A 19,513-nucleotide genomic window follows, 5' to 3' on the forward strand; every position below is an offset into this window, starting at 1 on the left:
AACGTAATGAACAAGCATTTGGACAAACTTTACAGGACTTAAATACCCGAATGGCGGCCCAGGAAAACAAACTTGCGGGCTTGGACTCCCAGTACGGACGGGCTTTCCAGGACATTAGTACTCAAATGGCGGCACAAGTGACTTTACCTTCTGGGATACCGCCACCAGCTAGCCCACCTAAGTTGCCTCCGTTCAGATTTAATGGTGAACGTGACAAATTTCGTGGCTTTGTGAATCAGTGTATGCTATATTTTGATGTACATGCTGACCGCTTCCTTACTGATAGATCTAAGGTATTGTGTGTAATTATGCTGCTGACCTCACGAGCACTCGCCTGGGCGAATCCGATTATCGAGTCTCGTGATCCACGGTTAAATAATTTGGATGATTTCTTAGCCGCTATGGCATTAATGTTTGATGACCCTAACCGCCGTGCCACCGCTGAGTCTGCTTTACTATCTGTACGCCAGGGTAAACGTTCTGTTATTGAATATGCTACTGATTAGCGGTAGATACCAATTGGGACAGTTATGCACAATTACCTATTTTTAAGAGAGGTCTGTCTAAAATTGTAAAAGATGAATTGGCCCGCTCTGAGTCACCACAAGAGCTAGAAATGTTTATACAGCATTGTGTACGCATAGACATACGCCTTACTGAACGTAGGCAGGAGAAATTGGCTGTATTTAATCGTATGTCTAACTTTTCCCTTCCTCCCAAAGAGCCTGCAGGTAAAACATCTTGGGAGGTAGAAGAAGCGCCCATGCAAATTGATTCTGTGCAGAGGCGTGAGAGTAATGAGCGCTGGGAGCACCGCCTGCGAGAGAGGCTATGTTTCTACTGCGGCCAATCTGACCACTTTCTAATCAACTGTCCCAAGCGGCCTAACAAAGTGTTAGCAGCGGTAGGAGAGTATGATAACACTGATGATGAATCTGACATCTCTGAATGTAGCCTGCCATTAAATGCTGTATTCCATTCTCTCTCTATGACTACACCTCCCAAGGAGTTGAAGGAAAAGAACTCTCACTGTTCACTCCCTATTAAGATCCTGTGTTCAGGGCAGTGGATTTCCAGTGCAGCTATGATTGACTCTGGTGCAGGGGGCAAATTTATGGACATTACATTTGCCCAAAAACATGGTATTGAGATACAGCGAAGAGCCTCTCCAATTACCATGGAAACAGTGGATGGGTCACCTTTAATCTCCGGGCCTGTGGATCAGGAGACTGTACCTCTTAAAATTTTGTTGGAGCCTAATCATCAGGAGCAACTTTCTTTCTTGTTAATTTCTTCTTCTCATTTCCCTGTGATTTTAGGCATCCCTTGGTTGTGTTCTCAGAACCCGACTATCAACTGGGAGACAAAGGAGATTATTTTTCCGACTAGGAGCAACCCAGCGATAACTGAAGCTGTCCCTGAGTCCACCGATACAAAATCTACTGTACAGGTATTCACTTTACCTTCAGCGTATAAAGCATTCTCTGACATCTGTGACAAGAAGAAAGCAAATCAGCTTCCTCCACATAGGCATTATGACTGTCCCATTGAGCTGCTTCCTGGGGCGGCTATTCCTTTTAGCAATGTATATCCTTTGGCAGCACCCGAACTTCAAGCCTTGAAGGAGCATATTGATGAAAATCTGGCCAAAGGCTTTATACGTCCTTCTTCCTCACCAGCAGGGGCGCCTATATTTTTTGTCAAAAAGAAGGATGGGACCCTAAGGCCCGGTATTGACTATCGGGAACTCAATAAGGTAACCATACGGAATCGTTATCCTTTGCCTTTGATTCCAGAATTATTGGAAAGAGTCCGCCATGCCAAGGTGTTCTCTAAACTAGATCTTTGTGGGGCTTATAATTTGGTGCGTATTCGTTCCGGTGATGAATGGAAGACAGCATTCAGATGCCGGTATGGACACTTTGAATATCTGGTGATGCCCTTCGGGCTTTGTAATGCCTTTGCGACATTTCAACATCTGGCTAATGACATTTTTAGAGATTTATTGAATCAGTTTGTGATGATCTATTTGGACAATATTTTAATTTTTTCTGACTCTCTACAGGAACATGAAGAACATGTCAAAACTGTTTTGAAACGTCTGAAAGAGAACCATCTGTATATTAAGCCGGAGAAGTGTGAGTTCCATCGTTCTGAGATACAGTTTTTAGGTTATGTCATCTCTCCTCAGGGGCTGAACATGGAATCTGGTAAGATTCAGGCAATCCTTGACTGGCCAGTACTCAGGAAAGTTAAAGAGGTCCAACGTTTTATTGGTTTTGCAAATTTCTATAGACGTTTTATTAGAAATTTTTCTGACATTGTCAATCCCATTACTTCCTTGACAAAGAAGGAAAAGCCCTTTAAGTGGTCATCACAGGCTCAAGAGGCTTTTGATCGACTTAAGGCTTGTTTCACCTCAGCACCGCTGTTGATCCACCCAGACCCAGCACTTCCTTTCATTGTGGAGGTGGATGCTTCTGATAATGCTTTAGGGGCCATTCTCTCCCAAAGAACTGGAGAGAAGAGTCTGCTACACCCTTGTGCTTTCTTTTCCCGTAGACTTACTTCAGCTGAGAAAAACTACGATGTGGGAGACAAGGAACTGCTAGCTATTATTGTAGCTTTCAAAGAATTGAGGCATCATCTGCAAGAAGCCACACAACAGATCGTAGTACTGACTGACCATCGCAATTTGGAGTTTCTCAGATCTGCTCGATGTCTTTATCCTCGTCAGGCTCGTTGGAATCTATTTTTAAATCAATTTAATTTTGTTATTTCGTACCGTCTAGGTTCTCGTAATGGGAAGGCTGATGCTTTATCCCGAATCCATGCTGCGGATTCAGTACCTGGAGCCCCGTCCAAGACCATTCTATCCTATGCCAACTTCATCAGAGTTATCCATGATCAGGACTTGTGGAAGGAGTTCAAGGAGGCCTATGACGGTGATGTATTTCTGGCCAATCCACCTGTTGATATTAATCTTGTCCTTAAGGGTGGCATGTGGTTCAGGGATCGACGTATCTACGTCCCTGAGGCCGTTCGTTTGCAGATCCTCAAGTTGGTCCATGACTCCAAGTTGGCTGGTCACAAGGGGGTACAGAAGACACAAGAGTTCCTAAGCCGATTTTTCAAGTGGCCGGCTTGCCTGAAGGATACTAAGGACTATGTTCTCTCTTGCGAGGTATGTGCTCGTTATAAGACTCCTCGTATGTCACCTACGGGTCTTCTTCAACCATTACCTGTTCCGTCCCGCCCATGGGGGTCTATCTCAATGGACATCATTGTTGACCCGGCTTCATCAGGTGGCATGAATACGATCCTGGTGGTAGTGGATCGCCTGACTAAAGCCGCTCATTTTGTTCCTTGCCCCGGTCTTCCCTCAGCTAAGGATACAGTGAACTTGGTTATACAGAATGTTTTTCGGCTGCATGGGGTCCCGAATGAAATCATCTCTGACCGTGGAGTGCAGTTTACCTCAAGATTCTGGAAGGAGTTTTGCTCTGCACTCAATATTAATGTCTATCTTTCTTCCACTTATCACCCCCAGATGAACGGTCAAACCGAGCGTACCAACCAGACCTTGGAACAATATCTACGATGCTATGTCAGCCATCTTCAGGATGATTGGTTGGAGTTACTTCCATTAGCTGAATTCTCATATAACAATTCTCAGAGTGCCTCCACTAAGTTCACACCTTTCTTTGCCAATCTGGGTTACCATCCGAGTATCTTACCTAGGTCTCCGATTAATGCTCCGGTTCCAGCTGTAGAGGAGAGGCTGACTGTGATGAGGCAAAATCTGGAGGTTCTGAAGGAATCTTTGACCTCAGCTCAGGAACGTTACAAGAAATCGGCTGATAGATTCCGTAAACCGGCACCCATGTTCAAGGTAGGAGATTCCGTGTGGTTATCCACTAAAAATCTGAAGTTGAATGTTCCTTCACAGAAACTTGGACAGAAATTCATCGGCCCTTTCAAGATCAACGGTATTATAAGCTCTGTGGCCTGCCATCTGAAGTTACCTAGGACTATGAAGGTACACCCAGTTTTCCATGTTTCTTTACTAAAGTCTGTATCTCCTAATATCTTCCAGGGACGTGTTGTGCCACCTCCGCAGCCTGTGGAGATTGATGGGCAGGAACAATTTGTGGTGGAAGAGATTATTGATTCTAGGTTTCCAGGAATCTGCTCCAATATCTGATAAGATGGCAGGGGTATCCCCCTGAAGAAGATTCTTGGGAACCTGTGGAGAGCATCAATGCCCAACAGAAAATTTCTCGTTTCCATCAGAGATTCCCTGAGAAACCGGGTCCAGGATCGTCCTGAGGCCGCTTCTAAGGAGGGAGTAATGTCAGGACTGCGAATATTTTTAATTACATTTTGGCCATTTTTGCCCTCTTTCAAGATGCTGTCTTTTGTCTCATGTGCCCCTTGTCTTCCTGCTTTATAACTCCACCCCAGCCTCTAATCAGTGCTAGAGTATTCTGCCTGTGACCTGTTCCTGGTGGTTTCCTAGTTTCCTGCTCTGCCCTGCAGACTTGTGTGGATCTTCTGTTACCTGCTCTCAGAGATTCTGCTGCATTTAGTTGTTACCTGTATTCCTCCTTCTCCTGGCTGCTCCTGCTGCTACCTCTGAGCCTCAGTCTTCTTTTAGCATTCTCTAGTGTGAACTGTGCTTTACAGATTGCTTTGCTGATTGCATTTAGAGCACGGGACTGTGCTGCATTATCTGGGACTTCCTACCCAGGCCTCCCTGGATTATCTAATATATATTGTTTGGACTTCCTTGCATCTATATATATATATATTTGTGTATGGACTTGATAAAGACTTCCTTGTTTTCTAACATACTCTAGTGTGAACTGCGCTTTACAGACTGCTCTGCTGATTGCATTTTCCCCTGAGTGTTTATGGACACATAAATTGATATCAAGATGTCTGTATAAGTCCAATCTATCAAGAACTAAAATTATTTTACCATATGTTAAACACCTAAAAGAAAAAAAACGCGCAGACAGAAAAATAAAAGTTATGACTCTCAGAATATGGCAACACAAACTAAAATTTTCAGTTTTTTTTTTTTTTACAAAGTTCTGAATTACTTTTGACTGCTAAAATATATCTATATAAAAAAAAGATAATATGTGCAAACAGTGTATTTTTAAGGCAGGCTCCGCCTGGAACACTCCTGAAATAGGGATGCAAAACTGCAACAAAAAATGAATAATGTACAGCAATGTCAAAAAGACATTGCTGTGCACATGTTTAGTAGTGTTTTGTTACATCTTTTAACCTTTTCAAGGAACATAAACCATGAAGCGGTTAAAAACAACATGTTCACTCTTCAGCCAGCTTCTGCTAGAAAGCCGCCTGATAGTTATAGTCTTAACTGCAAAAAAAAAGATACCAGCATCAGAGCCATCGCAAAAATTACAAGACCGCCAGCAAAGCTGCATTAGGAAAAAGACCGTCCGCTTTTTCCTAAAGTAGCTTCGCCAGCGTCTTGCACATCCTTTAAGGTTGATATTGCCATAATCGTACTGACTTCATAGAATGAATTTTTTACCATTTTCCATGACATTGCAAGGTAAAATGAATGGTGTCATTAAAAACTACAGCTCGCCCGGCAAAAAACAAACCCTCATATGCCTATGTTAATGAACAAAAATGGCTCTTGGAAGAAGGGAAGTTAAAAATGAAAGCTCTAAAACAAAAAAAATCCTGGTCATAAAACATTTAAGACAGAGAAAAGTGTCTTTCAATTTATGTGAGGTACAGTGGGAGATAAAGGGCATTTACACTGCAAAATAATTGTGAATAAGTATTGTTAGAAATGCTAGTTTCATGGTTATCTTGCGGTGTAAGTTGGCTGCTGATCACTTGATGAATGAGCAAAATGCTCGTTCATCGGGTGAAATAATCTTTTATACAGAGATCAGTGTAAATACGACCCACACTGCCGATAACAATGGCAACATATGCGTACTGAGCGATGTAGTATAGTGTGCGTCATTTACTTTGGTCTTCCTGTGAAAACAGGCACTCAAACAACCGCTCAGTAAACTGACAGAGATAGAGGCTCCTCCATTAAATCTGAAGTCACTGACAGAGATAGAGCCAGGGTAGGACTGGCCTGGCAGGGTATAGGGGAAATCCCCAGTGGGCCCTTGCTGTGTATGAGAGAGGGGAAAAAGAATTAATTAAAAAAGCCTGTGGTTTTTAGGGGAACGGGCCCTTTAAAAGCGCAGGCAGAGTATATGTGTGTGGATAAGGCATGGAATGGGGGCCAGGATGGATAAATCGGATGGGGGCCAGGGTGAATAAATGTGATAGGGTCCAGGATGTACATATGGAGGAAGGTCAGGATGCACAAATGGGGGCCAGGACAAGGGATATAGGGGGCCAGGATGGATAAATGGGGTCAGAATGAATATATGGGGGGAGGCATGATGCACATATGGGGGCCAGGCCGGACATATGGGGGGCCAGGACAAGGGACATATGGGGGGCCAGGACAAGGGACATATAAGTGCCAGAATGGATATATGGGGGTGGTGTCAGGATACACATATGGGGGCCAGGCTTGATACATTGGGGGGGCCAGGATCAATATATAGGGGCCAGGCTGGACACATGGGGGCCAGGCTGGACAATAGACATGGGGCGGGGGCAGACTGGGGGACTTAATTACTGCTTGAGGGTGTAACGGGTCTGGGAGGCGAAACCTCTGAGCAACTATACAAGGGGGCGGTCCTTGTAAGGAAGCGGGTGGCTCCCAGGGAAGACGGGCAGGTAGCCACGGCAAGTGACAGGGACAGTCTCTGGGTAAAAGGGCAGGTAGTCACGGCAAGTGACAGGGACAGTCTCTGGGTAGAAGGGCAGGTAGTCACGGCAAGTGACAGGGACAGACTCTGGGTAGAAGGACGGGTACTCACGGCAAGTGACAGGGACAGTCTCTGGGTAGAAGGACAGCAGGCAGGTGACTGGTGAGCGCTCCCAGGTGAGCGGGCGAGAGTCTCTGGACAGGCAGGTGGTCACGGCAAGTGACGGCAGAGCCTCCAGATAGGCTAGCAGGCAGGTAGCAGGTGAGCGCTCCCAGGTGAGCAGGCAAGAGTCTCTGGACAGGCAGGTGGTCACGGCAAGTGACGGCGGAGCCTCCAGGTAGGCTAGCAGGCAGGTAACAGATGAGCGCTCCCAGGTGAGCAGACAAGAGTCTCTGGACAGGCAGGTGGTCACGGCAAGTGACGGCGGAGCCTCCAGGCAGGCTAGCAGGCAGGTAGCAGATGAGCGCTCCCAGGTGAGCAGACAAGAGTCTCTGGACAGGCAGGTGGTCACGGCAAGTGACGGCGGAGCCTCCAGGCAGGCTAGCAGGCATGTAGCAGATGAGCGCTCCCAGGTGAGCGGGCAGGCTGGTCCATAGACAGACTGACAGGTGTCGGAAGGCAGACCGTCGGACCGCAGGCTTGCAAGCAGGTAAACGGATATCAGGCAGGTATCAAGCAGGAATCTGACAGGTGACTGGCAGGTAACTGGTAACGGGACCTGAGGGCTGAAGCAGAGTGAAGGCTTTGCAACAACATTGCTCGGGCACCTCCATTTTGGAGGAGGTGCCTTATATATGGTTTCAGCGGAAACCGGAGCAGGAGGCGTACCTGTAGACTTGGAAAAAGAGTTAAGTACCACGGGTTTGAGGAGAGATACATGGAAGGAGTTAGGGATCCGCAAGTTGGCCGGGAGTTTCAATTTATAGGCCACTGGGTTGATTTGTTTGATAACTTCTAGTGGGCCGATGAACCGAGGCCCTAACTTGTAGGAAGGAATCTTGAGCCGGACATACTTGGACGAGAGCCAGACTTTATCTCCAGGACGGAATTGTGGAGGATCCAGGCGTTTTTTGTCAGCGTGTTTTTTCATCTACTCGGACGACTGAAGGAGTGCGGATCGGGTACTCTCCCAAATGGAGGAAAATTTGCTAACGAGAGATTCCGCAGCCGGATTGTCCACCGAGGTGGAGACGGGAAATGGGATTCGAGGATGCTGACCGAAGACTACAAAAAACGGGGATCTGGAGGAAGATTCGCTCTCGTGATTATTGTAAGAGAATTCGGCCCATGGCAGGAGATCCACCCAGTCTGAATGGTGGGCATTAACGAAGTGCCGGAGGTAACTGGTCAGGATCTGATTGATCCGCTCCACCTGACCATTGGACTGTGGGTGGTATGCGGAGGAGAAGTCCAGGGTGACGTCTAGCAGCTTACATGTGGCTCTCCAGAAGCGTGAGGTGAACTGAACCCCACGATCCGACACGATGTGGAGGGGCAGGCCATGGAGACGGAAGATGTGGCGGATAAAGTCTTTAGCCAGCTCGGGTGCAGACGGGAGGCCTGGCAGGGGAATGAAATGAGCCATTTTGGAAAAGCGGTCAGCGACCACCCAAATGACCGTACAACCGGCAGAGACAGGGAGATCTGTTATGAAGTCCATAGCTATATGCTGCCAGGGGGCAGCAGGTACTGGAAGAGGAAGGAGGCGACCGGCTGGCAGGTGTCTCGGAACCTTGTTGCGGGCGCAGGACACACAGGCAGAAACAAAGTCTATTACGTCCTTGTGCAGGGTAGGCCACCAGTAGTGCCGGGTGATAAGCTGGAGGGTCTTTTTCTGACCGGCATGGCCAGCAAGCTTAGACGAGTGACCCCAGTGTAGGATCTTCTCCCGATCAGGTACCGTTACGAACGTCTTACCGGGAGGGAGACGATTTAGACTCACGGGGGCCACCTGCATTACTCTGGCGGGATCGATGATGTGTTTAGGTTCCTCCTCAAGATCAGACACCAGGAAGGATCGGGACAAGGCGTCAGCTTTGATGTTTTTGTCAGCCGGGCGAAAATGAAGAACAAAATCAAAGCGAGCAAAAAACAAGGACCACCGGGCTTGGCGCGGGTTAAGTCTCTGGGCACTCTGGAGGAAAGCCAAGTTCTTGTGGTCAGTGTAAATTATTACCGGGTGAAGAGCCCCCTCGAGCAGGTAACGCCACTCCTCCAATGCCAGCTTAATGGCCAATAATTCTCGGTCTCCTATAGAATAGTTGCGCTCGGAAGAGGAGAAGAGTTTGGAGAAGAAGCCGCAAGTTACCATTCTCCCGGAGGACGATTTTTGGGTAAGTACCGCTCCGGCTCCAGAGGAGGAGGCGTCAACTTCCAGGAAGAATTGCTTGTTGCCGTCCGGGCGATGCAGCACCGGGGCGGAAGAGAAAGCCTGTTTTAAGGAAAGAAAGGCTTCCTCAGCTTCGGGTGGCCATTCTCTGGGATTAGTGCCCTTACGGGTGAGCGCAGAGATTGGGGCAATCCGGGAAGAGAAGTGCGGTATAAAGAGGCGGTAGTAGTTGGCGAAGCCCAGGAACCGCTGAATAGCCTTCAACCCCTCTGGTCGAGGCCACTTCTCGATGGCAGACAGTTTCTCAGGATCCATTCGTAGGCCAGTCTGAGAAATTATGTAGCCCAAAAACGGAAGCGAGGTCTGCTCAAAGAGGCACTTCTCATATTTAGCGTAGAGGTGGTTCTGCCTGAGCCTGAGCAGAACCTGACGAACATCCCTCCGGTATGTGGGGAGATCCGGAGAGAAGACCAAGATGTCGTCCAGGTACACCACTACGCAGGAGTAGAGAAGGTCCCGGAAGATGTCATTGACCAACTCTTGAAAGACGGCGGGAGCGTTACAGAGACTGAAGGGCATTACCAGGTATTCATAGTGGCCGTCCCGGGTGTTGAATGCCGTCTTCCATTCATCCCCCTGACGGATACGGACCAGGTTATACGCCCCACGGAGGTCCAGCTTGGTGAAGATTCTAGCCTCCCTCAGACGGTCAAATAATTCCGGAATGAGCGGAAGGGGGTATTTATTCTTCACCGTGATCTGGTTAAGGCCTCTATAGTCTATACAGGGACGGAGTGAGCCATCCTTCTTTTTGACGAATAAGAAGCCTGCTCCCGCCGGGGAAGTAGATTTCCGGATGAATCCCCGGGCCAGATTCTCCTCAATATATTCTGACATGGATCGGGTCTCAGCAGCGGACAAAGGGTAAATGCGCCCACGGGGAGGAGTAGCGCCGGGCATCAGGTCGATTGGGCAGTCGTATGGTCTATGAGGGGGTAATGTCTCTGCCTCCTTTTTATTAAAGACGTCCGCATACGACCAATAAGGAGCCGGAAGACCAGGTAGATTGGCTGGAGTAGGAGAAGGACGGACAGGATGGATGGGAACTAAACAAGTCTTATGGCAGTCCTGTCCCCAGCGAAGGACTTCTCCGGTCTGCCAATCAAGCACGGGTGCATGTTTCTGAAGCCAAGGTAGGCCTAGCAATAGAGCGTGAGAGAGTCCAGGCAGAACATGAAAGAAGATGCTCTCAGAGTGCAGCATTCCCACCTGCAGGGTTATGGATTCGGTGATGAGTTGGATGGGATGTGGTAAGAGGCCTCCATCCACGGCAGCGACAGATAAGGGTACGGCTAGAGGTTTGGTGGGAATGCGGTATTTCTCTACCAGAGACTGAGAAATGAGATTTCCGGCAGCTCCAGAGTCAAGTTGGGCTAGTTCAAAATAACGGTTCTCCCCGCAGATGATAGAGACCGACAGCAACAGGGATGGAGAGGGTTTACTCTTGTCTAGGACGACCTCTCTGAGCGATCCTAGACACAGGCGTTTCCCGACCTCTCCGGGCAGGAACGGATCCGGTGCTCCTTACTGCCACAGTAGAAGCAGCTCCCCTCGGCACGGCGTAACTCTTGACGGGTTTTGCCATCTTGGTCTGGTCGACCTGCATAGGCTCGGGTGAGTGCGCCTGGGGAGTAGCAGGAGAAGGGACAGGTTTCTGAAAGGTAGGGGCTAGACGTGGAAACCTCCTCTCACGGGTGACCTCTTTGGCGCGTTCCTGGAACCGGATGTCAATCCGGGTGGCAAGAGTTATTAAGTCATCGAGAGTGGTAGGTATGTCCCGACCGGCGAGTTCATCTTTAATACGGCCGGACAGACCCTCCCAAAAGACAGACACCAGGGCGTCGTTATCCCAGGCCAGCTCCGAAGCAAGGGTATGGAACCGTATGGCATATTGGCCCACGGTGAGATTTCCTTGATGGAGACGTAGCAGAGATGATGCGGATGAGGTCTTCCGTTCGGGTTCGTCGATTCCGGAAAGCCCTGAGAAAGGCTGACAGGTTGGACACCAGGGGGTCTCCTCTCTCCCATAGAGGATTTAGCCAAGCCAGTGCCTCCCCCGTGAGATGGGACATGATGAAGGCTACTTTGGCCCGGTCGGAGATAAACTGGTGGGACAGGAGTAAAAAATGCAGGGTGCATTGGTTTATGAAGCCCCGAGCTTGAGCGGGGTCGCCTCCGAAGCGAGGAGGTGCAGAAAGCCGGGGTCCGGGGCAGGATGCCATGGTATTGGTGGGCAGCGGCGCTGCCGGGCTGCGAGTCATGACACTAGCGGTGGTTGCTGGTGGAGCAGTCAGAGTGTCCAGGCGAGAGTTGACATTCCGCAGGTGACTCAGGATGGACTCCTGTTGGGACCTCTGACGGGACAGTTCATGACATAGGTCCGAGAGCGAGGGAGCTTGGGTGCCACCGGGTTCCATGGCCCGAGCAAACTGTAACGGGTCTGGGAGGCAGAACCTCTGAGCAACTATACAAGGGGGCGGTCCTTGTAAGGAAGCGGGTGGCTCCCAGGGAAGACGGGCAGGTAGCCACGGCAAGTGACAGGGACAGCCTCTGGGTAAAAGGGCAGGTTGTCACGGCAAGTGACAGGGACAGTCTCTGGGTAGAAGGGCAGGTAGTCACGGCAAGTGACAGGGACAGACTCTGGGTAGAAGGACGGGTACTCACGGCAAGTGACAGGGACAGTCTCTGGGTAGAAGGACAGCAGGCAGGTGACTGGTGAGCGCTCCCAGGTGAGCGGGCGAGAGTCTCTGGACAGGCAGGTGGTCACGGCAAGTGACGGCAGAGCCTCCAGTTAGGCTAGCAGGCAGGTAGCAGGTGAGCGCTCCCAGGTGAGCAGGCAAGAGTCTCTGGACAGGCAGGTGGTCACGGCAAGTGACGGCGGAGCCTCCAGGTAGGCTAGCAGGCAGGTAGCAGATGAGCGCTCCCAGGTGAGCAGACAAGAGTCTCTGGACAGGCAGGTGGTCACGGCAAGTGACGGCGGAGCCTCCAGGCAGGCTAGCAGGCAGGTAGCAGATGAGCGCTCCCAGGTGAGCGGGCAGGCTGGTCCATAGACAGACTGACAGGTGTCGGAAGGCAGACCGTCGGACCGCAGGCTTGCAAGCAGGTAAACGGATATCAGGCAGGTATCAAGCAGGAATCTGACAGGTGACTGGCAGGTAACTGGTAACGGGACCTGAGGGCTGAAGCAGAGTGAAGGCTTTGCAACAACATTGCTCGGGCACCTCCATTTTGGAGGAGGTGCCTTATATATGGTGAGGTCCTCCGTCCATTGGCCGGGGACTCCTTAGGACGGCGCGCGCGGCCCCTTTAAGAGAGGGGGAGCGCGCGCGCCCTAAGCACAGTGGCCGGGAAGCAGCGCGCGCTGCCAGCAGAGCGGGAGGAGGACGCCGGGCACGGAGTGGAGAGGTGAGGGGAACAGCGTCCCTGCCTAGCAGGAGGCAGGGACGCCGACGCTACAGAGGGCCACATACATTATTAGTTTATGGTGGCCAGTGGGGAACATAATTATTTTAGGGTCCAATTAGGGACATTATTACTTTTGTAATATAATTTTCTTTTAAGGAAACTGCTTTCCATGAAGGGGGGACAAACGTGAGGTCTGGTTACTGTGCAGGACGTCACTATGTCGCTTTTTTCTTCATCTGGCATAGTGATGAAGTCAGGGAAAAAGTGGGGAATGCTATCTAGAAGCGATCAGCTATTGACAACTGTGTGTTATTTTCTGCAGAGTCGAGTCCTGGCTGGAAGAAGTGATGGCTGTCTGTGCCAAATGAAGAAGAAAAGCGAAGATGAAGGACTTCACCTACAGACGTCACTGGTGAGTCAGTGTATTACATGTACACTTACACAGGAGCTCTGTATATACTATATAGTGTATGTCACTGGTGACCACTGTATTACCTGTACTTTATATACAGAGCTCTTGTGTATAATGTCACTGGTGATCACTGTATTACCTGTACACTGACACTATATACAGGACTCAGTTTTGCACATCAAGAGGCTGAAATTCTTGCCCATTCTTCCTTGCAAAACAGCTCAAGCTCATTGAGGTTGGATGGAGGGCATTTGTGAATAGCAGTTTTCAGCTCTTTCCACAGACTCTCAATTGGATTCAGGTTTGGACTTTGACTTTGCCATTTTAACACCTGTATACGTTTATTTTTGAACCATTCCATTGTAGATTTTGCTTTATGTTTGGGATCATTACCTTGTTGGAAGATAAATCTCCGTCCCAGTCTCAGGTCTTTTGCAGACTCCAACAGGTTTTCTTCCAGAATGGTCCTGCATTTGGCTCCGTCCATCTTCCCATCAATTTTAAACATCTTCCCTGTCCCTGCTGATGAAAAGCAGGCCCAAATCATGATGCTGCCACCACCATGTTTGACAGTGGGGATGGTGTTTTGAGGGTGATGAGCTGTGTTGCTTTTACGCCAAACATATCGTTTTGCATTGTGGCCAAAAAGTTCGATTTTGGTTTCATCTGACCAGAGCACCTTATTCCACATGTTTGGTGTGTCTCCCAGGTGGCTTATGGCAAACTTCAAAAGAGACTTTTTATGGATATCTTTGAGAAATGGCTTTCTTCTTGCCAATCTTCCATAAAGGCCAGATTTGTGCAGTGTACAACTGATTGTAGTCCTATGGACAGACTCTCCCCACCTCAGCAGTAGATCTCTGCAGTTCATCCAGAGTGATCATGGGCCTTTTGGCAGCATCTGTGATCAGTCTTCTCCTTGTTCGAGATGAAAGTTTAGAGGGACGGCCGGGTCTTGGTAGATTTGCAGTGGTCTGATACTCCTTCCATTTCAATATGATCGCTTGCACAATGCTCCTTGAGATGTTTAAAACTTGGGAAATATTTTTGTATCCAAATCCGGCTTTAAACTTTGCCACAACAGTATCTCTGAGCTGCCTGGTGTGTTCCTTAGTCTTCATGATGCTCGCTGCACTTGAAACAGAACCCTGAGACTATCACAGAGCAGGTGCATTTATAAGGAGACTTGATTACACACAGGTGGATTCTATTTATCATTACCAGTCATTTAGGACAACATTGGATCATTCAGAGATCCTCACTGAACTTCTGGAGTGAGTTTGCTGCACTGAAAGTAAAGGGGCCAAATGATAGTGCACGCCCCACTTTTCAGTTTTGAATTTGTTAACAACTTTACAGCCTGTGCTGTATTTGTACGCAGCAGGCTGTAACCCCCGGTTCAGTAAGGGCTCCGGCGCTTAACAAAAAATTGTGAAACAACTGAAAATATGTCTTATATTCTAGGTTCTTCAAAGTAGCCACCTTTTGCTGGGATGACTGCTTTGCACACTCTTGATGAGCTTCAAGTGGTAGTCACCGGAAATGGTCTTCCACCAATCTTGAAGGAGTTCCCAGAGATGCTCAGCACTTGTTGGCCCTTTTGCCTTCACTCTGCGGTCCAGCTTACCCCAAACCATCTCGATTGGGTTCAGGTCTGGTGAATGTGGAGGCCAGGTCATCTGGCGTAGCACCCCATCACTCTCCTTCTTGGTCGAATAGCCCTTCCACAGCCTGGAGGTGTGTTTGGGGTCATTGTCCTGTTGAAAAATAAATGATGGTCCAACTAAACGCAAACCGGATGGAATAGCATGCCGCTGCAAGATGCTGTGGTAGCCATGCTGGTTCAGTATGCCTTCAATTTTGAATAAATCCCCAATAGTGTCACCAGCAAAGCACCCCCACACCATCACACCTCCTCCTCCATGCTTCATGGTGGGAAACAGGCATGTAGAGTCCATCCGTTCACCTTTTCTGCGTCGCACAAAGACACGGTGGTTGGAACCAAAGATCTCAAATTTGGACTCATCAGACCAAATCACAGATTTCCACTGGTCTAATGTCCATTCCTTGTGTTCTTTAGCCCAAACAAGTCTCTTCTGCTTGTTGCCTGTCCTTAACAGTGGTTTCCTAGCAGCTATTTTACCATTAAGGCCTGCTGCACAAAGTCTCCTCTTAACAGTTGTTGTAGAGATGTGTCTGCTGCTAGAACTCTGTGTGGCATTGACCTGGTCTCTAATCTGAGCTGCTGTTAGCCTGCGATTTCTGAGGCTGGTGACTCAGATAAACTTATCCTCAGAAGCATAGGTGACTCTTGGTCTTCCTTTCCTGGGGCAGTCCTCATGTGAGCCAGTTTCTTTGTAGCGCTTGATGGTTTTTGCAACTGCACTTGAGGACACTTTCAAAGTTTTCCCAATTTTTCGCACTGACTTACCTTCATTTCTTAAAGTAATGATGGCCACTCGTTTTTCTTTACTTAGAATTTGTATTATGGCAAGAAAAAAGCAGCTAACAGTCTATTCAGTTGGACTAACAGATGTGTATCCACCAGACTTCTGCACAACACAACTGATGGTCCCAACCCCATTTATAAGGAAAGAAATCCCACTTATTAAACCTGACAGGGCACACCTGTGAAGTGAAAACCATTTCCGGTGACTACCACTCGAAGCTCATCAAGAGAATGGCAAGAGTGTGCAAAGCAGTCATCAAAGCAAAAGGTGCCTACTTTGAAGAACCTAGAATATAAGACATATTTTCAGTTGTTTCACACTTTTTTATTAAGTATATAAATCCACATGTGTTAATTCATAGTTTTGATGACTTCAGTGTAAATGTACAATTTTCATAGTCATGAAAATACAGAAAAATCTTTAAATGAGAAGGTGTGTCCAAACTTTTGGTCTGTACTGTATATTGGTTTTATTAGACCTGTTAAGGCACCTTATTACATCAGGGAAACCTCATTATGTTTCCACTCCTGTGGATTGATCATTATACCATCCCTATTGTAAAAGTGACAGGTCTTATTGCTGCATGGTCTGTGACACCATACAGTCTACACATGTGTTTGGTGGGGTCGGGTGCTTACATGTAAAGGAGGAAATGTAACAGAGCCTGATTGGGTATCCAGAAGTAGCAGCGATGAATATACAGTGTGGTAAATTGACTCACTTGGCTGCTTCCAGAAGTAGACACAGGAACGTTTTCGTCTGCAGGTTTATTTAAAACGGCATAAAGTACTGCAGGTTCAACAAAATATACATTATTGCTGGCATAACGGCAAAACAAAAGATAAATGATAGCAAAATCCATAGCATGCGGGATTCACCCTCTGGCTTGCTGCACACTTCAGCTTCTCCTGAGCTGAAGTTCCACACAGTCTGGAGACTTCCTTCTCCCAGCACACAACAGAAAAAAACTCAATGCTAGAGATAACTCCTACAGTCACACCCTTGAGGTGGAGATATGGTGAATGACCTCCCACCCTTCACAATGGTCATTCACATGAAAACACTCCCTTTTAAAATGGTGGTTTAACACCCAACACATAACATGCTGGAGAAAACTTCTAGGTTCAGTTCACTGAAGCTAGTAGCCCCAGTGAAACATATCTCCCCTCACATACATCACCAGTGACTCTGTCACAACAGATGGAGGCAAATTTAACTTGACAAATAGAAACCATATTGATAATTTTCGACCAAAGGTTATCTGACTTAAAAGGATTAAAGTAACATAACATTGCACAAACCATTGGCCGATGTCAGGTTAAGTGTCAAATTACACTTTTCTGTACCGTGATATCCCAGTGGTTTGTTTTGTGTGTTAAAGAGGGACTATCAATTGCTCAAAAAAATTAGTAACGCCGGCCATGCACATTAGATAGCTGTAGGCCAAACAATGCTTTGGCTGATTCTTCTGCTGAAACCCATCTCAGGCGGCTTTCCTATACAGAGGAGCGTTTGTTAGGCCCAGTGCTTGAGTGTTTTCTATGGGACGTCTGCTGACTGACACATAGACCGGCGGATTATTTCAAGGAGAACAATGCAATCAGCAGTCTTAAATTGGACATGAGCAATCAACATTTTCCCTGATCATTAGCCAGCCGACGCCCCCACACACAATAGACTATTAGCCAAAAAAATCTTTAAAAAAATCTTTAAAAAATCTTAGTGTATCTGTGAATTTGATGCTGTTTTCTACTGCGTTGCACCATTGCAGAGCTATTCACATTTATTTCTTCTGCAATATGTGACATCTCTGCTTGCAGTCTAACTTGGCATTTCTTCACAGTCTTGTCTGAGAACTTGCACTTAAACACCTCCCTCCCAGATGCTGCCAATCTCATCTTGATAGCTGATCTAGTGATCTATCAGTCTCAGATGCTGCTGAGCTGTGATTGGCAGCATCTTGGAGGAAGGAGTGAAAGCACACACCCCCAAGGAAGACTGAAGAAACGCCCAGTTCATCTACAAACAGAGATTTCACATACTGTGCTCCGAAAGAAACAAATATGAATGTCTCTGTAATAAAGTGACGCAGCAAAAGCAGAAAAGTGTGGCAGAATCAGGGGAACACAGGGATTTTACAAAAAGGTATTTAACTTAATTTTTTTGAGAAACTGACAGGTCCTTATTAAGATAAACTTGGCTACATTAGTGTAATGGAAGGACAGGCTGGGGTCTCATAGATCCAATGAATAGACCACCACTTCTTGTACCTTAGTGAGGTAGGTTTCACTTCTTTACATACTATTAATCACAAAGATCGCACAAACTCAGCTTCTAAGCCTATGCAATCACTGTGACTAAGAGAATGTAAGGGGAGCACAGTAATATTTGAATCGATCATTTGGATATCTGCAACATCCATAATCAGAAATAACTCTGATCTAGGCTGTTTAACCTCTTTGTTGCTTATGCCACGGCCCCACTATCAGTATTTGATCAGTAATTTTTCTCAGGAGTGGGAGCCAAAACCAGGAGTGGGTGATAAATGCAGAATTAATGACTTGTTCCTATTATACCTTTTCTCTGATTGTTCCTCACCCGGTTTTGGCTCCCACTCCTGAGAAAAGATACTGACTGAATACTGATAGTGGAGCCTTGGCCTTTGACAGATGTAGGGCCTCTTGCTCTTGATCCACTGGGGTCTTACAATATGTTCCAATGGGTTGCCATGGCAGCCAGGTGCCTTGCAAAAATACCCAAGAATGGCTTCAATATGACACATAAAGCAAAAAACAATCTAAAATACATCATCAACAACAAAGTTACAAAGTTCTGTCTTTTGGAATAGTACCCCAAGATACCAGTACAATGTACAGCCCTACCATAGCCTCAACCGCCCCGAATCCCGCCCTACATTCCCAGATTTGGGAGGCTGTCCCAGGGAGGTCGTCAACATGTCCTTGTTACATCTCTATCAGCTTCATCTGAGGCTCAAGCACAGTCTCCACACAAAACCCCGGCTGCACCGATCCCCACACAGACCGGAGCCTGGACAAGACCAGCAAATCTGCTGCACTCAGTGCGTGAACCCGACCGGGGGAGAATATATTATATATAAGCCAGGGAGCTATCCGGGTGTCATGTGGAGGAGGAAAACACTGATAATGTGCGGGGGTCACGTAAGAGGTATCATAGTGTGTGCGCCATGTGTCTCCTGTCTATCAAAGCTGGACAAGAGCCATGACTGGGCAGTTAATTTACAGGGCTATAGTCTGTTCAGAAATGACCGTACAAACAAGCGAGGGGGGTGTTTATATGTAAAATCATCCTTAAAACCCATCTTGCGGGAGAATATATGTGAATCTAAAGAAAATGTAGAGTCCTTGTGGGTGGAGATATATATATATTCTAGAATGTGAACGCAGCACTGAGGGGGTTAATAGTAATGGGGAATCTCCACATACCTCCACCTGCAGAGCCGCCACCACATATATGGCTGTTCTGTGCGCACAGGACCTGTGATGAGGTCACAGGAGGGGAGGAGTCAGGGGTCACATGATCAGGGGCCTCAGTGGATGCAGGACTCTGCTGTGCTGGTTGTCATGGTGCTGGATGAGGTGAAGGTTATGTGTGGGGTCAGGAGGTGGATGTAGCAGTGCCGCGTGTGTACAAGGTGTACGGAGCGGAGCCGCGTGTGTACAACGTGTACAGAGTGAAGCCATATGTGTACGGAGCGGAGCCGCGTGTGTATTAGGTGTGCGGAGCGGAGCCGCGTGTGTACGAGGTGTACGGAGCGGAGCCGCGTGTGTACGAGGTGTATGGAGCAGAGCTGTGTGTGTACGAGGTGTACGGAGCGGAGCCTCGTGTGTACGAGGTGTATGGAGCAGAGCCGCCCGTGTACGAGGTGTACGGAGCGGAGCCGCGTGTGTACGAGGTGTACGGAGCGGAGCCGCGTGTGTACGAGGTGTACGGAGCGGAGCCGGGTGTGTACGAGGTGTACGGAGTGAAGCCATATGTGTACGGAGCAGAG

The 19,513-nt window shown here is 47.9% G+C and overlaps 1 pseudogene; it reads right to left on the bottom strand.

The window, feature by feature from the left end:
- The window catches only part of LOC141270692 (uncharacterized), a 73,113-nt pseudogene extending 54,110 nt beyond the window's left edge, over window positions 1-19,003 (bottom strand).
- Window positions 19,004-19,513: the final 510 nt, after the last annotated feature.

The sequence above is a fragment of the Phyllobates terribilis genome, unplaced genomic scaffold, assembly GCF_046119375.1.
Source record: "Phyllobates terribilis strain yellow unplaced genomic scaffold, ASM4611937v1 Scaffold_5__5_contigs__length_657084704, whole genome shotgun sequence".
Taxonomy (NCBI): Eukaryota; Metazoa; Chordata; class Amphibia; order Anura; family Dendrobatidae; genus Phyllobates; species Phyllobates terribilis.